Source organism: Helianthus annuus, chromosome 6 (genome assembly GCF_002127325.2).
Source record: "Helianthus annuus cultivar XRQ/B chromosome 6, HanXRQr2.0-SUNRISE, whole genome shotgun sequence".
Taxonomy (NCBI): domain Eukaryota; kingdom Viridiplantae; phylum Streptophyta; class Magnoliopsida; order Asterales; family Asteraceae; genus Helianthus; species Helianthus annuus.
In genome coordinates this window covers 14,443,697-14,460,830 of record NC_035438.2, presented here as the reverse complement: position 1 = coordinate 14,460,830, position 17,134 = coordinate 14,443,697, and the positions used below count along the sequence as shown (strand labels likewise).

General features: G+C 34.5%; 1 long non-coding RNA gene and 1 pseudogene across 2 annotated transcripts; both read left to right on the top strand.

Moving 5' to 3' along the window:
- Positions 1-1,308: 1,308 nt before the first annotated feature.
- LOC110864824 lies at positions 1,309-1,764 on the top strand. 2 transcript variants are annotated; one of them, XR_002550108.2, is made up of 3 exons: positions 1,309-1,402; positions 1,508-1,588; positions 1,657-1,764. It is a non-coding gene; the product is annotated as an uncharacterized LOC110864824 (long non-coding RNA). The 2 variants fall into 2 exon arrangements; XR_002550109.2 differs by lacking the exon at positions 1,657-1,764 and having other exon boundaries at positions 1,508-1,589.
- Positions 1,765-3,370: 1,606 nt separating this feature from the next.
- LOC110944436 lies at positions 3,371-5,568 on the top strand (annotated as a pseudogene).
- The last annotated feature ends 11,566 nt before the right edge of the window (positions 5,569-17,134 follow it).

Genomic DNA, 17,134 nt, shown 5'->3' with positions numbered 1-17,134 from the left:
GTAAAATTACCATCTTGTACACCACTTCTCCTTTTTAATATATTATAGATATAGATATTGTAACAAGTTAATAACTTGAAAGAAGTAAAACACATCAAATACCTTTTTATTTGGTTTTCTTTATACAACATATTTATAACGAGACCGAAGTTATGCGTGTGTATATAAATAGTATTTTTGTTGTAATATATTTATAGGGGAAAGTTACTCTATAAATAAACTTAACGTACTAAACATACGTATTGCATGAAAAGGACAAAAGGAGGCGGTGGCATTTTTGTAATTATCAGTATCTTTTGTAGAGTAATTTTGTAAAATGTTCATATATCAAAATTACACTACCCCTCCGCCCAAAAAATAAATAAATAAAAAAACTGTAAAGTAATTTTGATCTTTTGAAGAGTAATTTTGGTCTTGTAGGGTAATTATCAAAATTACACTACCCCCCCCCCCCCCCCAAAAAAAAACCTAAACCCCACACCCCTAAAAACCTAAAAAAAAACTAACCTCCCCCCCCCCACACACACACACCCAAACTAAAAGCTAAAAACTAAACCATAAAGCTAAACCCCATAACTAAATGCTAACAAAATTACTCTACAAGATCATTTTACAAAATTACATTACAAAAGATCAAAATTACTCTACAAGATCATTTTACAAAATTACTCTACAAGATCAAAATTACTCTACAGGATCATTTGTAGAGTAATTTTGAATTGTATTTTGTTTGATAAACTTGCAGGGTAATTTTGATTCACTTGTAAAAGTAATTTTGATAATTACCCTACAAGAACAAAATTATTCTACAAGAACATTTTATAAAATTACTTTACAAAAGATCAAAATTACTCTACAAGAGTAATTTTGATAGTTACTGATAATTACAAAAATGACACCGTGCTTTTTTATCTTTTCCTTCAGTTCGTATGTTTAGTACGTTAAGTTTATTTGTATTTGATCTTTATCCTATATTTATAACCTCATTAATAACTTTTTTTTTTATAAATTTCGATCGTGACACATAAAACATATGTAGGCATCATTTCAGCAATATTGTTGCGAAATAGACAGATACCGACAAACTTCCCATCGCGAAGCGTAGGAAATTTTACTAGTCTATATCTATATATATAATATATGAATAAGGTTTGGGACACGTGTCGTGTTGTGGTGCAACCTCACTTGATTTTTGGCGGGAAAATATGAGAAACGTTATATTTTTACATGGGATTCGCGTGTGGTATATCCATACCCGTTTTTTGGACCCGGGTATAAAAACTATCTAATTAGCCTAGATCTCTCAAACGCATCATTCTTTCTCATTCACGCTTTCATTCAAGCTTACAAAACCCTAATTGATTCAGTTCTGGATTTCCAACGAGCGATGATTGAAGTAGAGGTAAACTTGCAAAACCCTAAATCTAAGGTCTTCATCGTCGTTTAACCCATAGATATCATCGCTGTTAATCACTTTTCCTTTTTCACATCTAATATGAAACCCTAGATCTCTAAAGCAATGGTGTGGTAACTCAAGTGACGGCGACGGCGGTGGTGGTGCAATCATTTCGATTCAACCAACCATCTGGTAAGCAAAGCTTCTTTGGTTAATTTTTTTAGAGAGCTTGAAAATAGATGTGTTTTGTTTTCATACAGGAAAAAAAATACCTGAATCAAAGAATTGTTTGAAAATATTGGAAAGTTGGGGTAAAGTTTGATTCAATTGAAAGGCTGAATCTTGGAATCCTGATGGGAATTTGTAAACTTTGCAGGTATTTTAACAAAAAAAACCTTTTTTAAACCAACCCAGCCGGAATCCGAGCCGAGATAATGGATGCTCTAAGGTTTATGAAGGTTTGATGAACTCTGCTGCGTGTACTGGCGGTAATCATTTGCATAAATTTGACGCCATTGTTGACTTTGTATGTATTTTTTTTCTTCAGTTTTGGTTATTTTTTTAATGTTTTTGACTTTAATTTTGTTTTGTAGAATAATAGATTATGTGATTGTTGTTGCTTGTTTTATGATGTTAGTATAATAAGTTGGCTGATTAACATGAACTTTTAAGAGTTTGTTGACATATTTTGTTGGACTGTGTGTATAGAGAATTTGTTGTTTTATAGTAGATTTGATAGCAGCTTCTGGTATTGTTATTACTTGCTATTGTTGTAGATTTTGGATTGGCGGATTACAAATGATGTTGTTAATAAAGAAATTAAAGATAGGAGTTATTGTTTTTAATTAGTAATTTATATGATTGCTATTATTTACTTCATTTTATCAAAAATGGTTTTGGTGGTAGGATTCTTGAGCAGATCGGTTGGAACTGAGACGAGATCCTAGCAGTACATGGTGGTCAAGGTTGGTTCCGACAACCCGATTCCGATTTAGCGGCCGCATGTATATTTTTCGAGAACAAAGGTACGTCTGGCGACCTTCATTTGATTTTTTTAGGTCACGTGCTTCAGTTTCTATTAGATTTAGCAACTGATGTTGAAATTTTGTAGTTCTGGAGGCTTTAATGATGATTCTAACAGCTGCAGTAACTATTTGCGACACCGTAAGGGGCTATTAACGGATATTTGTTATGTGAAAGAATAGGTGGTGTTCATATTGGGTTGAGTTAGGGCACAATAAGTGGGTGATTCAGGACATTTGTTTTGGTGTAATTGTTGATGTGTGTGACCTCATCGATGGCTGATTAAAGGCTGATGTGAGTGGGAAATTGATGGCGATCGCAATCAGAGGTCAACATGTTACAGCACAACTTGGTTAGCGACTATGTAAGTAACGATATTTTAATTACAGTTGTCTTTATCCTGTGCATTTAGTGTTTACAGCCGGTAACAGTGAGTGTATCTCATTCTTAGTTTTCTTAATCATAAATGTCTGGTGTTCGTTGACCCGTTACAAGTGTTGCTTTTAAGAACTGATAAATTACTGGTTATTTCCACCCGTCACAGGTGTTTTTTGCATGTTTAAAATTGCTAAAATAAACCCGCTTGCGTTTTTCTGAATGTAAATGTTAATTTACACGGTTAAAGTCACACAGTTTGGTCAAAGTTTAGTGCATACTCATGTCTTAATTTACTCTCTTAATTCAAGTACCCCAAGATCTGTTAGCAGTATGGCACTTAACTCATTTACTTTCCATTGATTGAAAGTCATCTAAAGTGCATTCAAATGTACTAAAACTTGTCTTTAATAAAATATTGTATATGTAATAACATTGTCTATTTTTGTCATCAATTTTGTTTTGGATATTAATGTTTGAATTTGTTTCAGCGACTTTGGATTTATGCTGGGAACTTTGAATCAAGCAGCCTTTGAGTTGTCTGTAGCTTTCTAGGTCGGTTTTATTTCTGAAATGATGGCAGGAAAGGAACTGTGGGATGAGGGTGGAAGCTCACCCATATGCTGCTACAACTCTTACTCAGATGTTTCTGAAATAAGCATGTGCTGTAAGTTCTTCCCATTACCTGATTTGATTGATTCGGGTGATGAACCAGATGATGATGAACGTTTGAATTTCTACTTTTGTTCTACATAACCCTACCACTCAGTTTTAATTTTGTCAATTGTGAAGCAGGTCCTCCCCACGACTGATTGATAGAGTTGCAACCGCAATCCGCATATCTCAGGTGCAAATTATGTCCTACCCTTTTGATATACTATGAATGTGAGAGTTAATTTTGTTTGTGATAGATATTACGTTGCTTGGCTGCACTATTTCTTCCACACACCATGAGGGAAAATCATTAGAACCAGTGTTTTTAATATTAGTTAAATGATGAATTCATTTTGTGCATGTGTCTTAGTGATTTGGGTGAGGAATTGCAATTGCACATTGTTTACTTAAGTGTTGCTAAAGGAGTTCTTTCAAAGTCGAAAGATCTAAAGGTGGCTCATGTCTAAAGGTTTTTTTAATTGAGTTCAGATCTTTTTTTTAGGTTTATTTGTATCTTAAGATCAAATATTATAACAGGTATTAGAGAAAGGAGAACTGCAAGTTGCAGAGAAGGAGAAAGAATCACAATTATCGAATCAATTTAGGGATATTGCAACTATTGTCATGAAGAAGACTATAAATCCTGACACAACGCCCGTATACTATAAGCATGAATGAACATTTGATCCATGAAATTCATTTTGATCGATATCTACATGGCAATTCCATGAAATAGGTAATTTTATCTCATTCACTGCAAATTTAAGCTGAGCGGGTTAGGACGTTGGGTAACTTGATATTGGTTAAAACATTTACTTTTTCTATAGTGGGTTGGGTTAGATGGACCCTCTACTACTGTTTTTGGTTTTCGGTTTTCGGTCAAACATTACTTTTTCTAAAAAGAGTTGGGTTGGATTGTAACTCAACTACATGCTCATGTTTTTGGGTCAATAATAGTTACTTCAAAAGTTCATTTTTTATGACTTTGTTGGGTAGCTAACCACAGGCACAAGATGTTATCTGAGAACTTAAAATCCCAATTAAGAGGTCCCCAATGAGACTAAGGCTAATATAGTTTCTTTAAAATCAAAGACGATTTAGGACAGGTCCCCAATGAGACTAAGGCTAATATAGTTTCGTTAAAATCAAAGACGATTTAGGACATCAGAAAACTCATAAGGTTAAAAAAGGGGTTTGGCATGTGATTAACAATCTGTAAGTGTGAGATCTGGCCTATTACCTTTGGTTTCGCTCGCTGAAATTGGAATTATTTAACATGAATCCTGTTGTTGTGAACGTTTTTTAGATTTGACCAGTTTTTTTAATGGGCAAACTATGATTTAAACATGTTTTAAAACATGATTTAAGTGGAAGGCTTCTTAGCGTAAAGTCGTAGAAAAAAGTTAGACGGGTCAGACATGTTCACGGTGGATAGTATCAAAAGGAAGCTGCAAAGGATCAGATTACCGGTCCCGGATTACAAATTTAGTTGGAATAACTGGGTCCCCAAGAAGGTATCGATAGTGGCGTGGAGAGCTGAGAAGAATCGCCTACCGACAATGGATGTTCTAGCCAGAAGGAGTATATATTGCATCTCAGATCTATGTGCTTTCTGTGGGGAGGTTGAAGAGTCATGCGAGCATACTTTTGTTTCATGTCCCTTCGTACGATCCTTGTGGCAGGTTATTGGTCAATGGTGCAAAGTGCAAGCGATTTATGCCTTTAGTTTTTGGGATCTCCTGGGATTACATGACTCCATCAATGGGTCAAAAAATAAGAGGAAAGCATTTCGTTCCATTCCTTTGACAACAATCTGGTGTGTTTGGCGAAGGCGCAATGATGTAGTGTTTAATCGGGCGCTGGTATCATTAGCGAAGGCGTTGAAGAAACAAAGGCCATGAGCATGCTTTGGGTTAAATGCAAAGCCAAAGAGTAGTCGGTAACATGGAACACGTTGCGATCTTTTATGGTCTTTGAAGCCGGTTAAGTTCTGTTTTGGTGGTGGCAATTGAGTTAATGTGCTTTGTACTGATTATTTATTTTCACTTGGTAAATGTTTTTATCTTCTAGCAACTTGCTGGGTTTTGGTAATAAAATTTATGTTGGCCTTTCACAGAAAACTGATTCCATTTCCTTTTCTTTAACTTATGTGTAGATTGAAGTTATTATTGAGTTAGTCATGTAGGACGTTCCAATTGGTGAGACTATGTTATTTATGTGTTTGGAAGTGTCAATGATCGAATTATTTATACGGTCTTGTAGTTTTTTTTATATATATTCTTAAAAGTTAAGCTATTAAATTAATAAATATAGTAAACACTTACAACCTACAAAGAATGGAGCCAGTTCCATTTAAACAAACTAATCCACATGCTATGAATAGGCCACGAAAACTTATTAATACAAGATTACAAGCTGGTCTAATTCAAATTCTTTTTTCCTTGCAAGTTGCACGCACTTCTCATCAATTGTTTGTTATGGATCTTTTGTAGCTGACTGGTTTTTGATAGTTTTAAAATAGTTATGGGGTTAGCAATATCCTAATCATAAGTTATGTAACAAATTTATAAAGGAGTTATGTTCCTATCTTGCATTATTATTTAATTGAGATATGTAACTCCTATTATGTGTACCACATCGACGCTACTAACTTGAAAACTATAAGAAAAGGATAGTACAAATGCGAATAAGAAAACTAACATAACTATTGTACAATATATCATGATTCACGAGGAGATTGCTAAACTAACAATGACAAATACATAATTTTTTATCATTTTAATGTTTAAATTATCGCCCGGTATTGAATGCTACTCCGCCGCAACGCGCGGGTTCCCCACTCTGCATTAAAAAACACTTTTTGTGACTTTCAGACCCTTGATCTATTTTTCAACTGTATATTATTTGTTCTTCATGGAGTTTATAAAGTTAATTAATAAGTACTGATGTATACAGGCTTGAACCTGTGACAATTTAACTATTTCTTTTATGATATCCAACATTTAGGGGTTGTTTGGCAACATCTGAATGGTTAAGTGCTGAACCAGTAAGAGGTCGGAACCATTAAGTGTTGAACCAGTAAGAGGTCTGAACCATTAAGAGTCTGTATAATGCTTAACCATTCAGGGACAAATGTCTGACCAATTCTGATTAGAGGTCTTAACCATTCAGAGGCAAATGTCTGAACCATTCAGACATCTGCTCGTGAAACAAACAGTCTGAATCATTAAGTGTTGAATCAGTAAGAGGTCTGAACCATTAAGAGGCTCATTAAGAGGTAAACAAACAGCCCCTTAGTGTAAATATTGTGTTCAATCTTATGGCATTTTGAACATATTTGGTGTAATGGATACTATATCTAATGTGTTTTTCTTTTCGAGTTAGGCTGTGAAGAAGCCAACACATCGTCAGCTTTAACGAGAGCTTTTCCAAGAAGACATAATACCATTTGAAACGGGTAGTAATTTTGTGCTTATTTATTTATTTTATTAATTTTTATTGGGGGTGGTGTGGTTGGGTGGGGAACGGGTTTGAATGGAAAAAGATCAAAACATGTAGTGTTTCTTATGCGAGTCGAGGTTAGATTGGCTTGAGACACAGTTTTGTACAAATTTAACCATAAATTTTCATACGGCTATTAAACTGAATATTAAAACCTTCAACATTACAGTTAGTGGACCTTCTCTTAAGGTAAATTATACCAAAGGGTAGATTAAAATTACTTGTGTGCCCTTACTTTGCTTGCTACTTCATTATATAATCACATTCTACCAAAAACTCAACACCATTGAGAGTGATCCATTACAATTTCAAGCAGCCTAAGCGCATCCAGACATTATTTCTTTCATCACGTTTTCACGTTTTATCGCTACTGATCTGATTCCGATTATTCAATAACCAATACAGATTTATAAATTATGTTAAGAATGCCTTTTCAATTATGCTTAATGAGATAAGTTGACAAACAATATGTATTGTGTTATTCTATCTACCCTAATTAATACGGGTTGCAAAAGAGTTCGGTCGGGCAGGTTGGATAACAGGTCGATTTAAGTTGTTTATGGTACTGTCAGAATGGGTTGAGCCGACCCCAATATTTTATCTACAGAAGATCTTCCAGGAGATCTTCCAGGTAATTGCCTACAAATTTAAAATCACACACATACATGCTTTTAACTCAAATTTTCACCATTTTAGATAAATGGGACGATTTTTAGCTAAATGGGTCGATTTAAGGAACACTTGTGGTTTACGTCATGCTATTGCCTCTACATCACGCCAGAATCCTTCTTCGAAGATCCGAACAATTTTAGCACGAATATTCTACTAATACCAACAAATGTGAATATAAAAACCCAATCTTCATGTAATAAATTGTTTTAAGTGTCTTAATATTATAATAATCTAAAAGGTTCTTGGCGGTGGGGTGTAAAAATATGTGTTTAGAAATCGATTGTCATTATTGTGACTTGTAATTGCAATACTAAGTTTTTTGTGGTAATTTCATTGTGGATCAGACTATGTGGTCAAATAATAGTTTCAAAAAGGATTATCAAAGGGAGTAAAAAATGGTATTATGATCTAACAAAACGGTTGTCTAGATTAATTACTTCATTTATTAGAATTTGTCAAACATTTGAATTTTAAACCACAAATACACTCCTAACCCCAGAGCCCATGACATTTTATTACATTTTTTCTGATTTATTATCCGATCATCTTCATTTTTTTCTATCTCGACTTTGTTCCAGTTAATAAGCCCACTATAAAATAGAGAGAGGACCGATGCTTTTCGATCTATGACAATTGAAATCTTTTTATCCTATCTTTCAGGAGCTTAAGGAGGAATTCATCCAAGTCACAGAAAATGAAGGTAGTTGTCTTAAGGAGGAAGTTAAGTCACAGAAAATGAAGGTAGTTGTATTGAAGAAATGTCAACCTAAGCTATGTGTCGATCAACCACTTGAAGATGTGGAGTCAGCTTTGCGCACTTTCATATATAATAAGAAAGTGAATAAGCTATGAACACATTGATTCAGTGTCTTTCTAATTGTGAGTTTTAAGTATGTTGATGGTGCTATACAATGAACAGAGATAAATTGGTTTAAAAGTTCTTTTCAGAGCATATGGGATTTATATATTTGGTTTTTTTATGCTTACATGTTGTATGAAAGAAAGAAAGAAAGAAAGAAAGAAAGAAAGAAAGAAAGAAATGTTAAACATTGAGATACATGTACCAATTGTGAAATCATGCAGTATTCAGTAAATCTTTTGTTGATTATACAGTATTCAGGATTATTTTGACCATCATGATACACTTGTACAAAGAGCCCTAGAACTGAATTTGCTATCTGAAGACGAATTTTCATATAATCTTTATTGATTATACAATATTCATCCAAGGTGTGTCTGTTATTAGGTCTATTATAGAAAATAGTAGAGGTTCCAATTTAACCCAATTGCTTATGACAAATTAAAAATTGACCAATATCTATTTTTATTGTGTATGAAATGATCTACTGGGCTGACCTATTGGATCATGGGCCAGCCCAAGAAGTGCCCAAATAAATGTACATATTAGGTTGCTTATTGTATTTGTAGGTCAAACTTTTTGGTTAGTTGGATTATATAGTTGGAACGGATTAGATCTAGATCAACAATTGATGCAGGCTGTGTCAGTTGCGTTAGCCCTGTCTGACTCAGCCCGTTTGAATCATATTAAAATGACAAATTTCAAGTTTAACCCGCATTGTCGTATTGACTCTTTACCCTATTTGCTTAATGGCGGTTCAAGTATTTTTCTTAAAAATTATTGTTTTGGGTCCTCCCCACCATCAAAGCCACCATTGGCGTATGGGTTGCAAAAACGTTTTTATACAGAGATCTCATTATGAATTAAAAAAGAATTAGTTTTACATGAAAGCTTTGAATACATATGGAGGCAAAGTTGGGATACTGATGAAACCGAACAAAAAATTTGTGGTGGGAAGGGAAACAAGAAACTTAAGAGGTCAAAATGTTGTTTATGTACTTTTGATTATTGAAAATTAAATTTTCCTAACCCGGGATGTTCCCGGGTGATAACCTAGTTCTTAATAGACAAGGTACACAACAACCTCCATCTCTATCATATAGGTAAAATCTATCGCAACCTAGCTAGCAATGTAAAACCTAGTAAAAATTGTGTACGCTAATGAGTCCTGTATCGATTGGTTTGGGAGGAGTAACCCCATGTCATAAGTTGGAGTCCTATTTTAGCTTGCAATTTGTTTTAGGTGGGTCGGAAGTTTTACCATAGCGGGACTTCGGACGATGGTTTTCCATTAGAATGGTGGTCGGGCCTGATCAACAGTGCTTGGATGACCTTTTGTCAATAGGTTTGCCCATTTAACCGGGCTTGTATTGACCGTTAAAAAAATCTTGTATTGTAATATGACATTGACGTACATTTGGAGTTTAATGGGGGGGGGGGGGGGGTACCATGTAACCCAATTTTCCAAAAAACACAACTTGGACCACACATTAATAGTGCAATAATTGTTTATGATGTTGAAATTTTTGTTTTCATCATGGATGAGACAGCCGATCCGTCCATAGCTTTATAGCATAGTGGCATATTCGGGCGAGATAAGACTTTGGGACCGATAGGTCCTGGGTTCTATTCCCATAAGGAGGTTTTTCCCATATTTATTGGGTTTCCTCCTGAATTTGTGTATAAGCATTATGCCTAGTGGAGATGGATATGATCGGGTGATTCCGCTGGTGGCACGATGATACTCCAGTGGTCCATCAGTGATCCAAATTTGCCGTTAAAAAAAAAAAAAAAAAAGACAGCCAATCCGTCACCACAAGTAGAATATGTTATTTTTTTACTGCTTAAATTACAATAAATTCGTCTTTGGCGATGCTCAAACCTTTGAGTTCAAGCGAAACATTTAGTGGTTTTTCCAATTGGAACAAACTCTCACAAAGTAGAATATGCTAGTAGGGGATGGTTCAAATGAAAACCACTTTTAACGCGAAAACTCGAAAACTAACTAAAAAAAGCCTAAAAAACACACAAAAAATTTTTTTTTTTTTTTTTTCAATTTTTTTAATAAAAATCGCTAGTTTTTATATATAAAAAAAACTTTTTTTCAAAAAAAAAAAAAAAAAAAAAAATTTGTGTAGTGCACATGTGTAATAATACACATGTGTAGTACACAGACACATGTGCAGTATTACACATGTGCACTACACAAAAATTTTTTTTTTTTTTTTTTTTTTTTGAAATTTTTTTTTTTTAATAAAAAAACCTGCGAAAATTTGATTGAAAAAAAAAATTTTTAAAAAAAAAATTTTTTTGCATGTTTTTTTGGCTTTTTTTAATTAGTTTTCGAGTTTTCGCGTTAACTAGTGGTTTTCATTTGAACCTTCCCCTATGCTAGTAAGTATCCATATTTGAATCTATGTATCAAACATGCGAGATTTAAATCATTGCTTAACTGGATTGGATGTAATCTAATATACGGAAAACTAAATTGAAATAATTATACATTTTATAGATCATACTATCCCCTGTTTTTAGCATTTTTTTTGTATCAAATCCGTTTGAGTCAACACTTACTGCGTTATATTTGGATTTGTAGTTTCGGATGGCTATTGGATTTGGATGCGAAAAGAAAATAACGAGAAGAAAAAAGAAAGTCAAAGTCAATAAACTAATATGATGAACAGTGGCGGATCTAGGATTCACGTCAAGCCGTAACGTTTTATAAATAAGCCGTAACGAAATCGAAAAAACATCAAATTTTTCCAAAATTTACACTAAAAACGTCAAATTTTTCCGAGCCAAGCCGTAGCGGAGGTTACCCCCGGTAACCTCTAGGTCCGCCCCTGATGATGAATAAAAATAAAAAACTATACAGGCCGTATTACTTCTGTTCAGGCTCAAGTTCGTTTAAATTTCCTAAGAGATTCATTTATGGGCTAAACACTTTGTAAAACTGTATGTGCTAGAATACTTAGGTGCTGTTTGTTTTTTCTGTGGGAAAAGGTCTGCAGTCTGCGGACCACATCTGCAGACATCTGCAGGAGAAGAGGTGGACCAAATGTCTGCAGTCTGCAAGGAAAAGAGGGTTTGTTTTTTTATTTTATAAAAACATCTTCTCTTCTCATACACACACAAACACACTTTCACACACACACACACACACCTCCTTCGATCTTTCTCCTCTCTGCCTTCATCACCACCACCAAGCACCACCGTCACCACCGTCACCACCGCCACCACCGTCACCACAAACCTCCCCCGTCGCAACCACCCACCCCGTCACACTCTCCTCCCTCGATCTCTCTCTCTCTGCCTTCGTCACCACCGTCACCACCGTTCTCCGATGATGATGATGATGGTCTCCTGCTGCTCCCCCCCCTCTCTCTCTCTAGTCTATACGGTATCTCTCTCTCATCGATTTGGGGGTTTGTTCGATTTAGGGTTTTGGTTTGATTTGGGGTCGGAGCAGAGGTTCGATTTGGGGGTTTTGATGATGATGATTTGGGGTTTTGATGATGATGATTTGGGGTTCGATTTGATGATTTGGGGGTTCGATTTGGGGTCGGAGCAGGGAGGTGGTGGCGGAGATGTGGTGGCAGAGCAGGGAGGTGGTGGCGGAGATGTGGTGGCGGAGCAGGGAGGTGGTGGCGGAACAGGGAGGTGGTGCGGAGATGTGGGGCAGATGAATGTTTTGAAGAGGGTGAAGAGGTCTGCAGAGGTTAGAAGACTTGTGGACAGGTCTGCTTGGGGAAGAGGCCTCGCAGACGTTTTTGGTCTGCAGATCTTCAAGAAAACAAACACCCTGCAGGAACCTTATGTCTGCGCGCCTCTGCGCGACGCAGACATAAGTGCTCAGAAGAGCTTCTGGACAAAAAACAAACAGCACCTTATTCACACATGTATTGAAAACTATGAGAATGACATAAAACACTTTGTACGCAGTGTATTGGTGATTTAAAAAGGATAGTCGGGTAACTAGTTATGAGTTTTTTTCCTAAAAGGGTGTTGGTGGAAAAGTTATTTATCAAAATGAGTGATTTGAAAAATAATTACCAAAATGGGGGTTTTTCTATATTTTTTTATTTTTTTTATTTTTTAACTAATCTGTTATAATTCTTCTATTTTTATTTAATCAACCTATCACATTTATATTCTTTTCTTCCATCTAACTCATTATATAGATTTTTTTAATAACTTATTAATTATTATATATAATTTTTTCTTTTTTTATAATGAAACCCATGTTAAAACAAACTAAGTGCTAATACCTCTCATCTACTGTTTTAATTTATTTTTTTGAGATTAATTTTTCTTTTACTATTGTTCATGTAGTTGATTACCAATTCAAATGAAAACCCATAATATAGTATTTCCTAAAGTTACATAAATTTTATTAACAATTAGTTGATGTAAACATGAACACATGCCTCATTTACAAAAAAGAAAACCATGTTTGTGTTTGATTGTTTGTTTGATTAAAGTTAAATAAATAAACATGAACATGCTACTTTAGTGATCGTTTACATCTCTAAAATTAGAATGATTTAGCTTACATAAATGTAAAAGGAAATAAAAGAAAAAATATTATGAAAAAAGAATTATATTTTGGTCGGTTAAAAAGTAAATACAACATAAAAAGTAATTGTTTGGAGAAAATAAATTAAAAACATATTAGGTTAATTGAAAAAAAAGAAAAAAAATATAATAGATTAGTTAATAATAAAGAAATAAGAAATAACACTCATTTTAATAATTTTTTTAAAAATCACCCATTTTGATAAATATTTTTTCCACCCTCACTAATTTGGGAAAAAAGTCATTGCAAACATCTATTTTGGTAATTATTTTTCAAATCACCCATTTTAGTAAATAATTTTTCCACCTACACTCTTTTGGGAAAAAACTCAAATTGTTATATAATTGTCTTCTGTATCATACGAAACCAAAAGATATGATGTTTTATGCAACCGCTTTCTATTTCATACTTATAATTATGTATGTAGGGTTGTTCACGAGCCGAGCCGAACCGAGCGGACCTTTGCTCGTGCTTGGCTCGTTTTCAAACCGAACCGAGCGGAGCGGCTCATTTAAAACCGAGCATCAAATCAAGCGAGCATTTTTCGAGCAGTAAAAATTCCGAGCGAGCGTCGAGCGAAGTTCGAGCGATTTGGACAACCGTGTCGCCCAATTTAAATTTGCTGAGAGAGATAGTGACAATGTTGGGTTTCAAGTTTTTCTGTCTTTAAAAACATGCACATTTCATGACATAATATTTTTCTTATAAATAACATTGTTGTGGCTGACGAGGCGATTATCATATTGCACGAACAATTACGTTGAGAGCAAGAGACGATCGACTTAGGGTAACAACATGAAACATTGAGGCGATGAACAGACTGTCGTTTATCGGTTTAGGGTTTAGCTTTTAGTTTTGATTTTAAATTTTTATTGGCGTGATTGGGCTAGTACGTATAGATATAGTTGTAAATTTGTATATAGTTGACCAAAATCTAATAGACTGGTACATATAAAACTATAAATTTAATTTATATTTAAGTATATATGTATGTGTAAGTATGTGTATATATATAGGTGTATGTGTGTGTATATATGTATAATTTATATTTGTGTATATACATGTTTAGAGATGTATGTGTATATGTATATGTATATATATACTAATTAAAATTATAATTCGAACCGAACCGAGCCGAGCGGACCTTTGCTCATGCTTGGCTCGTTTACAAACCGAACCGAGCAGAGCGGCTCGTTTACAATCGAGCGTCAAATCGAACGAGCATTTTCCGAGCAATTTCCGAACGAGCGTCGAGCGAGCGACGAGCGGCGAGCGATTTGAACGGCCCTATATGTATGCATGCATGTTTACAACATTCGAGTATAAATGTTGAATGAGAATTAAATGTTAGAATCTTCAACGCTCATCTCCTCCCATTTGCCACCCCTCCCCAACACCATCCCATTACTGGCCACCGGCCACCCCACTTCCCTCAGCCCCTCAGCTCCATGGCTCCATTGACTACCCTCATAACCGTCGCCACGCCCCCACTAGTCACCATTGTCATCTCCACCCAGCCCACCATGCTATCATTGCCACCCTACCATCGCCGCCACTAGAGGTGCTGGTGGTGGGGTAAGGGTGTGAATTTTTGACATAACACGTTAACTCGACTTGAACCTAACACGAAATTCGTGGGTTTGAGTTTAGTATAAACAGGTTCGGGTGAGTTTTAGGCTGGACCCGCGAACCTGTCTAGCTAAACGAGTCGGTTCGGGTCAACCTAATGGGTTGACCAATTTAACCCATTTATTTTTTTATATTATTTTCTTAATATGTGTTTTATTTCATACATTAAAATATTCTTTGTATTTTATGATAAATCTAAAACTTAAAAAAATGATTTGACATAAAATTATTATTAATTTTTTATATCCCTTTATATTTTTTTTACTGCCAAAATGTAAATTGAGAGTTTTAATATGTGAAAAAAAATTATGTTAAATGGGTTGTGTCAGGTTAACCATCAATTTTTCGTGTCATGTTCAGGTTCATATGTTTTTCACAGGTTCAGATCAGGGAGCTTGGTAATTATGTAATGTTCTCAGTTAACCGCCCTGTTTCATGAGTTAGTGTTTTCTAATGAAGTTTACTTAAAAAAACATTTAACTCTCTATCCTTAATTATTTATGTCAGCTCTATTATACCTGCATTAGAAGCTACAAAATTAAAGGAAAGAGTCAAGATCAATCACACAAGATCTTAAAATGTTGCACACAACAATTAATATATAGAATAATCTTTTTAGTTTAAGAACCTTAATATTCTTTTTTTTAAACAGCACACCATAAGAATTAAACCTTCAATCTCTATCTAATTCACCAATATCACAAAAATATTCCCAAATAGATATTTATTATCCTTAATATTTAATAAGGATTACCACGGAATGGGATCAAATATAAACACTTAAGTTTGTAAGAACCATAAGAACCAATACATAATTGACAAGTGTCCATCAATAAAAAATTAGTTTAGGGGTAATTTAGACTTTTTGACCATATTTATTTATAACTAATTAAAAATAATTACAAAAAATATAATCAGCACAACACTATATAATTAGCACAACATCATTAATCGTTCTTCATTATCAGCACATCGTCCTCGAATCGTTCTCCATTATCAACATAAACGACATTAGCACAACATCTTCAATCGTTCTCCATTATCAGCACACCAGATGTGCTGATTATATCTACTTTTGGTGTTTGTTTGTATTATTTTGTAATTAACACATAATCAGCACCTTATTAGCACAAATATAAAACACCTTTTGTTAACTTTTTTTAAAAAACATTTTTATAAATACAAAAAGGTATAGCAATATGGTACTCATATTAAAGATAAAAAAATACTTGATTTTATGGTATATATTTTTAAAAAAAATAATGAAGTATATAAAAGTTATTTTAGTTTAAAAAACCTTGGTGGAATTTGTATTTAATAGAAAATGGTCAAATGACTAGCAATTTTACAAAATTACCCCTAATTTGTTAGTAGTAATTTTTAATTATAAGAGTTTTATTTAGACCATGTGTAGTGGTAGAACCTTATAATGCCCCCACCATGGGGCATTATACGACACGTGGCGTCCTAGTCAGCAAGGGGGCATTATAGCAAAAGTGGTGTAGTGGGTATAATGCCCCATAATGCCCATTCAATCATAAAAAAAAAAAAAAAAAAGGAAATCAAATGTCAGCCCCACTTGGTCCCTTTCTATTGGTCTAGCCCATGTACATGTCAGCCCATGCAAGAGTTTTGGGCGTTTTCTTCAAAACGCCGGCACCTTTTATTTTTCAAAAATTTTGCCTTATAACGCCCCATGTAATAGGGGGTGGGGCGTTATAGGGCGTTTTCGGGCAAAAAAATTTACAAAAAACGCCCCATTACGCATGGTCTTATAATCAATATCAACCCTTGATTTAAATTAACAATGGTTCAGATCTGTTCTTACGGTTCTTATAATTAGCACTGTTTGTACAGGATCTCAACCCGGATTACCACTCACCAATAAAAACACTTCCACGTATCTAATATATGAGGACTTTTCTACTGTAGAGCATGAGTAATGGAAGACACAACCACGTATACTTTTGTGTGACTTAGCTGCCACATAACCAATAAAAACACTTCTACGTATCTAATATATGTTCACTCTTCTATTGTAGTTAGACCATGGGTAATGGAAGACACAATCACGTGCACTTTTGTGCCATTTAACTGGCACATCACCATACTCGAACCACATAGTAAAATGGTGTAGTGGTTCACCCACCTACACATTTATTACCTAATCATTGTATTTTTAGTTTTAAATTATAAATGGAATTTGGCCTATAATAATTCTAACTAGATCTTATTGACCATTAATAATCTCACATCTGAATATTCTCCATACCAGTCCCACCTTTCACTTATTTTTCCTACAATGATCCCCCGTTAAAAAACCCTAACCCAGTTAATTAAATGGCTGATGCGGCATATGATTAAGCGATGATGTGTCCATAATCATTTGCCACGTAAGATTTTTTGACACATCATCGATTAATCATATGCCACATCAGCCATTTAATTA